The sequence below is a fragment of the Panthera leo genome, chromosome C1, assembly GCF_018350215.1.
Source record: "Panthera leo isolate Ple1 chromosome C1, P.leo_Ple1_pat1.1, whole genome shotgun sequence".
Taxonomy (NCBI): domain Eukaryota; kingdom Metazoa; phylum Chordata; class Mammalia; order Carnivora; family Felidae; genus Panthera; species Panthera leo.
Window position 1 is genome coordinate 158,784,897 of NC_056686.1, and position 12,111 is coordinate 158,797,007.

Sequence of the window (12,111 nt, forward strand, 5' to 3'; positions counted from 1 at the left end):
AAAGTCAAGAGTTGGATGCTTAACTGACTGAGACACCCAGGTGCCCTGACTCACTCATTTTATAACTGGAAGTTTGTATCTCTTAAGCCACTTTACCTATTTTGTCCATCCCTCAACTCTTTGTCTCTTGCAACCACCAGTTTTTTGTCTGTATTTATGGTTCTGTTTCTGCTTTTTTTGTTCATTTGTTTTTTAGATTTCACATGTAAGTGAAACCATATGGTATTTGTCTTAGTCTGATTTATTTTGTTCAGCATAATACCCTCTGGGTATTGTCATAAATGGCAAGATATCATTCCTTTTATGGGTAATCTTCCAGTGTGTGTGTGTGTGTGTGTGTGTGTGTGTGTGTGTGTGTGTGTGTGTATTTTACACACACACACACACACACACACATATGAATGGATAAAGATGTATATGTATATATATATACACACATACCACATCTTTATCCATTCATGTATCAATGGACACTTAGGTTGCTTCCGTAACTTGGCTATTGTAAACAATGCTGAAGTGAATAGGGGTGCACTGTTTATTGTTGTTGTTGTTGTTGTTGTTGTTGTTGTTGTTTTAGAGACAGCATGAGCAGGGTAGAGTGGCGGTGGGTGGGGGGGGGTACAGAGAGAGAGAGAGAGAAACCATCTTAAGTAGGCTCCTTGCTTAGTGTGGAGCCTGACATGGGGCTCAATCCGATGACCCTGGGATCATGACCTGAGCCAGAATCAAGAGTTGGACACTCAGCCAACAGACCCACCCAGGTGCCCCAAAGGTACGTGTATCTTTTTGAATTAGTGTTTTAATTTTCTTTGGGTAAATATCCCATAGTGAAATTACTGGATCATAAGGTCTTTGTATTCTTCATTTTTTAAGGAATTTCCATACCGTTTTCCACAGTGGTTGCACTGGTTTGTATTCCCACCAAGGGTGCACCAGTGTTCCTTTTTCCGCCCACATTGTCACCAATGTGTTTGTTATTTCTTGTCTTGGATTTTAGCCATCTTGACAGATGTAAGGTGATATCTCATTGTGGTTTTGAAGATTAGTGATGTTGAACACCTTTTCATGTATCTGTTGACCATCTGTATGTCATTTTCAGGAAAATGTCTCTTCAGGTCCTCTGCCTGTTTTTCAGTTGGGTTGTCTTTTTGGGGTAGAGTTGTATAAGTTCTTTATATATCTTGGATTTGGATATTATGACATATCATTTACAAATATCTTCTCCCATTCAGTAGATTGACTTTTGATTTTTTTTTCTGTGCATAAGTTTTTATTTTGCTGTAGTCCTGGTAGTTTATTATTGCATTTATTTTCCTTGGTTTTGGAGACCTATCTAGAAAAATGTTGCTATGAGAATGCCTTTTAATTTTGTTGATGGTTTCCTTTGCTTTCCAGAATTTCTTAATTTGATATAGTCTCATTTATCTATATTTGCTTTTGTTTCTTTTGCTTTTGGTATCAGATCCATAAATGCTCACTAAGACCAATGTCAAGGAACATACTGCCTATGTTTTTTTCCTAAGATTTTTATGGTATCAGGTCTTACATTTAAGACTTTCATCCATTTGTAGTTTATTTTTGTGCATGGTATAACATAGTGGTTTAGTTTTAATTCTTTTGTATGTGGCTGTCCATTTTTCCCAGCAACACTTATAGAAGAGACTGTCCTTTCCCCATTGTATATTCTTGGCTCTTTATCATAAATGAATTGACCATCTGTGTGTGGGTTTATTTCTGGGCTCTCTATTCTACTTTGATCTATGTGTCTGTTTTTGGGCCAGTACCATACATTTTGATTACTACAGCTTTGTATTATATCTTGAAATCTGGAATTTTGATACATCCAGCTTTGCTATTTTTTCTCCAGATTGCTTTGGCAGTTCAAGATCTTTTGTTATTCCATATAAATTTTAGTATTAATTGTTTGAATAATATGAAAAATGCTGTTGTGGGGGTGCCTGGGTAGCTCAGGCAGTTAAGTGTCCAACTCTTGGTTTCGGCTCAGGTCATGATCTCACAGTTCGTGCATTTGAGCCCCACGTTGGGCTGTGCGCTGACAGTCTGGAGCCTTCTTGGCATTCTCTCTCCCCTCTCTCTGCCTCTCCCTTGCTCACATTCTCTCTCTCTCTCTCTCTCTCTCAAAATAAATAGACTTAAAAAAAAAAAGAAAAATGCTGTTGGTATTTTGATAGGGATTCCATTGAATATGTAGATTGCTTTGTGTAGTATGGACATGTTAACAATACTAATTCTTCCCTGAGCGTGAAATATTTTTCTCTTTGTGTCATCTTCAATTTCTTTCATTAGTGTTTTATAGTTTTCAGAGTAAAAGTTTTTCACCTACTTGGTTAATTCTTATGTATTTTATTCTTTTTGGTGCAATTATAAATAGAATTGTTTTCTTAATTTCTCCTTCTGCTAGTTTGTTATTAATGTATAGGAAAATAACCAAAATGAATAAAGAAGCAATTTCTGCATGTTAACCTTGGTACCAAAAACTATTAGATGTAATTTACATAAATCCTTTAGGGTTTTCTAGATACAGTATCATGTCTTCTGCAAACAGTGGAAGTTTTCCTTCTTTACCAATTTGGATGCCTTTTATTTCTTTTTTCTTGTCTGATTGCTGTGGCTAGGACTTCCAGTACTATGTTGAATGATAGTGGCAAGAGTAAACATCCTTGTTCTTGATCTTAGAGGAAAAACTTAGTTTTTCACCACTGAGTATGATGTTAGTTTATTTATTTATTTTGAGAGCAAGTGGGGGAGGGGCAGAGAAAGAGATGGAGAGAGAGAGAGAATCCCTTAGCAGGTTCCACACTGCCAGCACAGATCCCGATGTGGGGCTTGAACTATGAACCATGAAATATGACATGAGCTGAAAGGAAGAGTCAGATGCTTAACCAATTGAGCCATCCAGGTGCCCAGTAGCTGTGGGGTTTCAATATATGGCCTTTATTATGTTGAGGTATGTTTCCTCTAAATCCACTTTGTTGAAAGTTTTGTATCATAAATGGATGTTGAATTTTGTCAAATGCTTTTCCTGCATCTATTGAAATAATATGATTTTAATGTTGATTTATTTATTTTGAGAGAGAGAGCATGCATGAAAGTGGGGTAGGGGCAGAGAAAGAGGGAGAGAGAGAATCTCAAGCAGGCTCCATGCTGTCAGTGCAGAGCCTGACACAGGACAGGGCTCAATCCCACAAACTGTGAGATCATGACCTGGGCCAAAACCAAGAGCCTGATGCTGAACTGACTGAGCCACCTAGGCACCCCCAAGATGATATGATTTTTATTTTTCATTTTGTTGATGTGGTGTATCACATTGATTTGTGAATATTAAGCCATCCTTGCATCCCCAGAATAAATCCCACTCTATTTTGATGAATGATCCTATTAATGTATTGCTGTTGTTTAAGATTTTATTTTTATGTAATCTCTGCATCCAACATAGGGCTCAAACTCACAACCCCAAGCTCAAGAGTCCTATGCTCTTCCAACTGAGCCAGCCAGGAGCCTCCTATTAATGTACTGTTGAATGCAGTTTGCTAATATTTTTTAAAAGGATTTTTACATTTACATTCATTAGGGATATTGGCCTGGAGTTTTCTCTTTTTTTTAGTGTCTTTGTCTGGATTTGGTATCAGGGTAATAAGGCTGGCCTTGTAGAATGTATTTGGAAGCTTTCCTTCCTCTTGTAGTTTTTGGAATCGTTTGAGAAGAGTTTAGTATTAACTTTTTAAATGGTTGGTAGAATTCACCTGTGAATCCATTTGGTCCTGGACTTTTGTTGGGAGTTTTTTGATTACTGATTCAATTTCATTACTAGTAATTGGCCTATTCAGACTTTCATTTCTTTCTGATTCAGTTTTGGAAGTTTGTATGTTTCTAGAAGTTTATCCATTTTTTTGAGGTTGTCCGATTTGTTGGCCTATAATTTTTGGTAGTATTCTCTTATAATCCTTTCTATTTCTTGTTACTTCTCTTTCATTTCTGATTTTATTTATTTGTGTCCTTTTATTTTTTGAGGAGCCTGGCTAAAGATCTATCAGTTTTGTTGTTTTTTTCCCCAAAGAATCAATGCTTAGTTTTAATGATCTCTTCTATTGTTTTGTTTTAGTCTATCATTTACTTTTGCCTTTACCTTTTTAATTTCTTCTACTAACCTTGGGCTTTGTTCTTCCTTTTCTATTCCTTTAGGTGTAAGGTTAGATTGTTTGAGATTTTCTTGTTTCTTGAAGTAGGCATGTATTGCTGTAAGTTTCCCACTTAGAAGTGCCTTCTCTGTGTCCTAAAGATTTTGGACCATTGTGTTTTCATTTTCATTTGTCTCCATGTATTTTTTAAAATTTCCTCTTTGATTTCTTCATTGTCCATTGGTTGTTTAGTAGCACATTATTTAGCCTTCACACATTTGTTCTTTTACCATTTTTTTTCTAGTGATTGATTTCTAATTTCATAATGCTGTGGTCAGAAAAGATGCATATGATTTCTCTTTTGACATTTATTGAGGCTCGTTTTGCAATTTATTGAGCCTAACACGTGATCTATCCTGGAGAATGTTCCCCATGTGCCTTTGAAGAGAATGCATATTCTGTTGTTTTTTGTTGGAATATTGTTTGTATCTGTGATGTCTAAACAGTCTAATGTATCATTCAAAGACACTTTCCATGTTGGTTTTCTGCCTGGACAATCTAGCCATTGATGTAACTGGGGTGTTAAAGTCCCCTACTGTTACTATGTTGCTGTTAAGTGTTCCCTTTATGTCTCTTAATATTTGCTTTATGTATTTAGATGCTCCAATGTTCAGGGTGTTTAGATACATACAATTGTTACATCGGCTTTTTGGATTGACCCCTTTATCATTAAGTAATGCCCTTCTTTGTCTCTTATTATAGTCTTTGTCTGATGGAACTACCCTATCCTGGCTTTTTTTCTGCTTTCATTTGCTGGGAATATGTTTTTTCATCTTTTCACTTTCAGTCTGTACCCAGTATCCCCAAATTAATAGGATATTTCTCTCTCTCTTTTTTTTTTAAGTTTATTTATTTTGAGAGAGAGAGAGAGAGAGAGAGAGAGAGAGCAAGCAGGGGAGGAACAGAGAGAGAGGGAGACACGGAATCCGAAGCAGGCTCCAGGCTCTCAGCTATTAGCACAGAGCCTAACGTGGGGCTCGAACTCACGAACCATGAGATCATGACCTGACCTGAAGTCAGACGTTAACTGACTGAGCCACCCAGGCTCCCCAGGTCTTCTCTTTAATCCATTCTGCCACCCTGTGTCTTTTGATTGGAGTATTTAGATCATGTACATTTCAATTAATTATTGATATGAACTTACTGCCTTTTTGTTAATTGTCTTCTAGTTGTTTTTATAGTTCTATTCTGTCCCTTTCTTCTTCTCTTGATCTTTCCTTAAGATTGATAACTTTCTGTAGTGGTTGGCTTGGCTTTCTCTTCATTTTTTTGTGTATCTATTATAGGTTTTTGGTTTGTGATTACCATGAGGTTCATCTGTAACATCCTAAGTATATAGCAGTCTATTTTAAGTTGATGGTCAATTAAGTTCTAACACATTCCGAAAGAACCTCTTTTTTTGCTCTCTACTCCACATTTTATATATATATGTTGTCATATTTTATATCTTATAATTCATAATTTTCTTTTAATTATAGCTTTTTTCTTTTCCACTTAAAGAAGTCCCTTTAGCATTTCTTGTAAGGCTGGCTTTAGTGTTGATGAGGTCTAACTTTTGTTTGTCTGGTAAGCTCTATCTCTCCATCAATTCTGAATGATAACCTTCCCCGATATGGTAGTGTGTTCATTGTGGATTTTTTCATTTCAGCTCTTTGAATATATCATGCGACTTCCTTCTGGCCTGCACCTTCTGCTGAAAAATCAACTGATAGCATTATGGAGTTACCCTTGTACATGACATTTTGTGCTTCTCTTATTACTTTTGAATTTTTCTCATTATCTTCAACCTTCAAATTTTAATATGTGTTGTAGTGTGGACCTCCTTAAATTCTTATTTGGAACTCTCTGTGATTCCTAGATCTGGATGTCTATTTCCTTCCCCAGCTTAGGGAACTTTTCAGTTATTTCTTCAAGTAACTTTTCTGTCTCTTTTTCTCTTCTTCTTCTTCTTCGAGGACCCGTATAAGACGAATATTTGTTCTTTTGAAATTGTCCAAGAGATCCCTTAACATATTCTCATTAAAAACAAAAAAAAAATTCTTTTATTGTTTATTTATTATTGAGAGAAAGCGAGAGAGAGAGAGAGAGAGAGAGAAAGAGAGAGAGAGAGAGAACGAGAATGAGAAGGGGAGGGGCAGAGAGAGAGGGAGACACAGAATGAGAAGCAGGCTCCAGGCTCCGAGCTGTGACCACAGAGCCTGATGCAGGGCTCATACTCACGAATTGCTAGATCATGACCTAAGCCAAAGCTGGATGCTTAACTGACTGAGCCACCCAGGTGCCTTTCTATGGCTGGATTTTTTATATACTAGTTGCTCTTTTAAACCATTGCTTGCTTTTTTTTTTTTTTTTTTTTTTTTTTTTTTGGCGTCGTAAGGTGAATCTGCCTAGTACCTTGGTACTATCCCGCCTCACTGCCTTTTGCAGCATTGGGGGTGGGGGTTTCCTTTGTTACTGAGTCTCCATCTTTCTTGCCATTCTCTATGATGTCTCTCTATCTGCTGTTCATTCAGCTCTCAGTTTTTATTCAGGAGGAACTACTTATAAATACATATAGATTTGGTGTATCCATGGAGGAGATGAGTTCAGGGTCTTCCTACATTGCCATTTTATACTGCAAACCCAGGTCTTTAATCCATTTGGAGATTCTTTTTGTTTATGGTGTGAAAAAGTGGTAGTCTCTCATTCTTTTCCATGTAGCCATCAAGTTTTCCTGATACCATTTGTTGAAAATAATGTATTTTTTGCATTGTATATTCTTGCCTTTTTTGTTGCAGATTAATTGAACATATAAATGTGGGTTTGTTTCTGGGGTCTCTACTCTGGGCCATTTATCTATGTGCTGTTTGGAGGCCAGTTCCACTCTGTTTTGATTAGTATTGCTTTGTAGTATAGTTTGAAATCTGGGGATGTAACATCTTCAGCTTTTTTCTTTTTTTCTTGGTTGTTTGGGATCTTTTGTGGTTCTGTACAAATTTTAGGATTATTTGTTTTAGTCCTGTGAAAAATGCTATTGGTAATTTGATAGGGATCGCATTGAATCTGTAGGTTAATATTAACAATATTAATTCCTCCAATCCATGAGCATAGGCTGTTTTTCCATTTGGGTCATCTTCCATTTCTTTCATCAGTGTCTATTAGATCTCAGGGTACATGTCTTTCCCCTCCTTGGTTAAATTTATTCCTATGTATTTTATTATTTTTGATGCAATTGTAAATGAGATTGTTTTCATAATTTCTCTTTTTGCTAGTTATTAGTATATAGAAACACAACCAATTTCTCTGTTGATTTTGTATCCTGCAACTTTACTGAATTCATTTATTAGTTCTAGTAGTTTTTGGTGGAGTGTTTAGAGTTTTATATATATTATCATGTTATCTGCAAATAGTGATAGTTTAACTTCTTCTTACCAATTTGGAGGCCTTTTATTTTTCTTGTCTGATTGTTGTGACTAGGACTTCCAATACTATGTTGAATGAACATGGTGAGAGTGGGCATCCTTATATTCTTCCTGATCTTTCAATTTTTCACTACTGTGTATGACGTTAGCTGCGGGTTTTTATATATGGCCTCTATTATATTAAGTATGTCCCATCTATACCCACCTTGCTGAGATGTTTTATCATGAATGGATGCTGAATTTTGTCAAATGCTTTTTCTGCATCTATGGAGATAATTGTATGATTTTTAGCCTTCATTTTGTTAATGTGGTGTGTCATACTGACTGATTGCCATATGTCAAACCATCCTTGCATCCCTGGAAGAAATCCCACTTGATCATGGTGAATGATCCTTTTAATTTATTGTTGAGTCCAAGTTGTTAATACTTTGAGAATGTTGCAGTTATGTTTATCAAGAATATTGGTCTATAATTTTCTTTTTTGTCCTTTCATTGCTTTTGGTATCATGGTAATGCTGGGCTCATAGAATCTATATGGAAGCTTTCTTCCTCTTATAATTTTTGGAATAGTTTGAGAAGTATAGGTATTAATCCTTTTTCAAATATTTGGTAGTTGGGGCGCCTGGGTGGCTCAGTCGTTAAGCGGCCGACTTCGGCTCAGGTCATGATCTCGCGGTCCGTGAGTTCGAGCCCCGCATTGAGCTCTGTGCTGACAGCTCAGAGCCTGGAGCCTGTTTCAAATTCTGTGTCTCCCTCTCTCTGACCCTCCCCCATTCATGCTCTGTCTCTCTCTGTATCAAAAATAAATAAACATTAAAAAAATTTTTTTAAAAATATTTGGTAGAATTCATCTCTGAAGCTGTATGGTCCTGGACTTCTGCTTATTGGGAGATTTTTGATTGCTCATTCAATATCCTAGTAATTGGCCTGTTCTCATTTTCTTTTTTTTCCTGATTCAGCCTTGGAAGATTGTATGTTTCTAGGAATTGATCCATTTCTTCTAGGTTGTTCAATTTGTTGGCATATAATTGTTTGTAGTAGTCTCTTATAACCCTTTCTATTTCTGTGGAGTTGGTTATAACTTTCATTTCAGATTTAGTCCTTTTTCTTGATAAATCTAAATGTTTCTTAAGTCTTATTTCTCTTTTCAGGAACCAGCTCTTAGTTTCATCTTTTTTATTGACCTTTTCATCTCCATTTCATTTATTTCCACATTGATCTTTATTATTTCCTTCCTTCCACTAACTTTGGGCTTGTTTTATTTTCTGTTCTTTTGGGGGTAAGGTTAGATAGAGAATTTTCTTGTTTCTTGAGGTAGGTCTCTATCACTATAAACTTCCCTCTTAGAACTGCATTTATTGTGTCCCAAATATTTTGGAATATTTATTTTGTCTCCACAATTTTTAATTTTTTTTTTTTACATTTATTTGAGAGACAGAGACAGAGCATGAGTGGGGGAGGGGCAGAGAATGAGACACAGAATTGCAAGCAGGCTCCAGGCTCTGAGCCATCAGCACAGAGCCTGATGCAGGCTTGAACTCACCAACTGTGATCATGGCCTGAGCTGAAGTCAGACACTTAACTGACTGAGCCACCCAGGCACCCCTGTCTCCACTTTTTTAAAATTTAATCTTTGATATCTTCATTGACCCATTAGTTGTTTAGTAGCATTTTTAGCCTCCACAGGACTTTTTTCCAATTTTCTTTTATTTTTAGAGAGTGCATGCTCTTGAGTAGAGGAGGGGTAGAGAGAGAAAGAATCCCAAACAGGCTCCGTGCTGTCAGCAGAAAAACCAAGAGTCAGACACTCAACCAAGTCACCCAAGCGCCCCTTTCCAGTTTTTCCTTTAATTGACTTCTATTTTCATAATATTGTGGTTGGAAAAGATGCTTGACGTGATTTCAGTCTTCTTACATTTACTGAGTCTTATTTTGTGGCCTAACATGATCTCTCCTGGAGAATGTTTCATATGCACTTGAAAAGAATGTATTCTGCTGTTTTGAATTCAATGTTCTGTATATATCTGCAAAGTCCATCTGGTCTAATCTGTCATTCAAAGCTACTCTTATTGATTTTTCTGTCTGGATGATCTATCCATTCATGTGAGGGGGCTGTCCAAGTCCCCTACTATTATTGTGTTACTGTCAACTTCTCCCTTTATGTCTCTTAATATTTGTCTTATAGATTTAGGTGCTTCAATGTTGAGTGCATAGATACATATAGTTGTTTATGTCATCTTGTTGAAGTGACCCCTTTATCATTATGTAATGTCTTTCCTTGTTGTCTTACAGGCTTTATTTTAAAGTCTACTTCATGTGATGTAAGTATTGCTCTCCTGGTTTTTGTTTGTTTGTTTATTTTCATTTGCATGGAATGTCTTTCTCCATCCCTTTACTTTTGGGTTCTGTCATTAGGTCTGAAGCCATATAGACGGCTCTTGTTTTGTTTTTGTGTTTAGTTTATTTATTTCTTAAAAACATTTTTTAACATTTATTTTTGAGAGACACAGAGCACGAGTGGGGGGAGGGGAAGAGGGAGAGAGGGAGACACAGAATCTGAAGAGGCTCCAGGCTCTGAGCTGTCAGCGCAGAGCCCAACGTGGGGCTGGAACCCACGAACCGCAAGATCATGACTTGAGCCAACTTAGACACTTAACCAACTGAGCCACCCAGGTGCCCCTAGTTTATATATATTTTTACAGAGAGCAGGGGAGGGAAGACAGAGAGGGTGAGAGAGAATCCCAAGCACACCCCACACTATCAGCACAGAGCCCAATGCAGGGCTTGAACTCACAAGCCTGTGAGATCATGACCTGAACTGAACTCTTAACTGACTGATTCACCCAGGCATTCTGATGGGTCTTGTTGTTTTATCCATGCAGTCTCCTAATGTCTTTTGATTGGGGCATTTGGTCCATTTACATTTAAAGTAATTATTGACACATCACAATCCCAGACTTCAAGCTATACTACAAAGCTGTAATGATAAAGACAGTATGGTTACTGGCACAAGAACAGACACTCAGATCAATGGAACAGAATAGAGAACCCAGAAATGGACACACAAACATATGGCCAACTCATCTTTGACAAAGCAGGAAAGAATATCCAATGGAATAAAGACAGTCTCTTCAGCAAGTGGTGCTGGGAAAACTGGACAGTGACATGCAGAAGAATGAACCTGGACCACCTTCTTACACCATACACAAAAATAAACTCAAAATGGATGAAAGACCTAAATGTAAGACAGGAAGCCATCAAAATCCTTGAGGAGAAAGCAGGCAAAAACCTCTTTGATCTTGGCTGCAGCAACTTCTTACTCAAAATGTCTCCAGAGGCACGGGAAACAAAAGCAAAAATGAACTACTGGGACCTCATCAAAATAAAAAAGCTTCTGCACAGTGAAGGAAACAATCAGCAAAATTAAAAGGCAACTGACAGAATGGGAGAAGATATTTGCAAATGACATGTAAGATAAAGGGTTAGTATCCAAAATCTATAAAGAACTTATCAAACTCAACACGCAAAAAACAAATAATCCAGTGAAGAAATGGGCAAAAGACATGAATAGACACGTCTCCAAAGAAGACATCCAGATGGCCAACTGACACATGAAAAATGCTCAACATCAGTCTTCATCAGGGAAATACAAATCAAAACCAAATGGCTAACATTAACAACTCAGGCAACAACTGATGTTGGCAAGGATGAAGAGAAAGAGGATCTCTTTTGCATTCCTGGTGGGAATGCAAGCTGGTGCAGCCACTGTGGCAAACAGTATGGAGATTCCTCAAAAAGTTAAAAATAGAACTACCCTATGACCCAGCAATTGAACTACTGGGTATTTATCCACAGGATATAGGTGGGCTGTTTTGAAGGGACACATGCACCCCTATGTTTACAGCCGCACTATCAACAATAGCCAAAGTATGGAAAGAGCCCAAATGTCCATTGATGGATGAATGGATAAAGAAGATGTGGTGTATACACACACACACACACACAATGGAGTATTACTTGGCAATCAAAAAGAATGAAATCTTGCCATTTGCAACTATGTCAGTGAGGACTTTAAGACACAGAACAGATGAATATAAGGGAAGGGAAGCAAAAATAATATAAAAACAGGGAGGGGGACAAAACTAAGAGACTCTTAAATATGGAGAACAGAGGGTTACTGGAGGGGTTCTGGGAGGGGAGATGGACTAAATGGATAAGGGGCATTAAGGAATTTACTCCTGAAATCAATGTTGCACTATATGCTAATTTGGATGTAAATTAATAAAATTAAAATTTAAAAAAGTCATTATTGAGAAGTCCTTATTTCCATTTTTGCTGTTTTCTGGTTGTTTTTGTAGTTCTCTGTTTTTTCTCCTCCTTTCCCAGTCTTGTTATTTGATGACTTTCTTATGCTTGGATTCCTTTTTATTTACTTATTTATAATATAAGGTTTTTAGCTTATGGTACCATGACGTTTATATATAGCACTTTATCTATATAGCAGTCTATTT

At 37.0% G+C, this 12,111-nt stretch overlaps 1 non-coding gene across 1 annotated transcript; it reads left to right on the plus strand.

Annotated features, from left to right (window-relative positions):
• Positions 1-314: 314 nt before the first annotated feature.
• LOC122229059 lies at positions 315-441 on the plus strand. Its single transcript, XR_006206919.1, has one exon. It is a non-coding gene; the product is annotated as a small nucleolar RNA SNORA23 (small nucleolar RNA).
• The last annotated feature ends 11,670 nt before the right edge of the window (positions 442-12,111 follow it).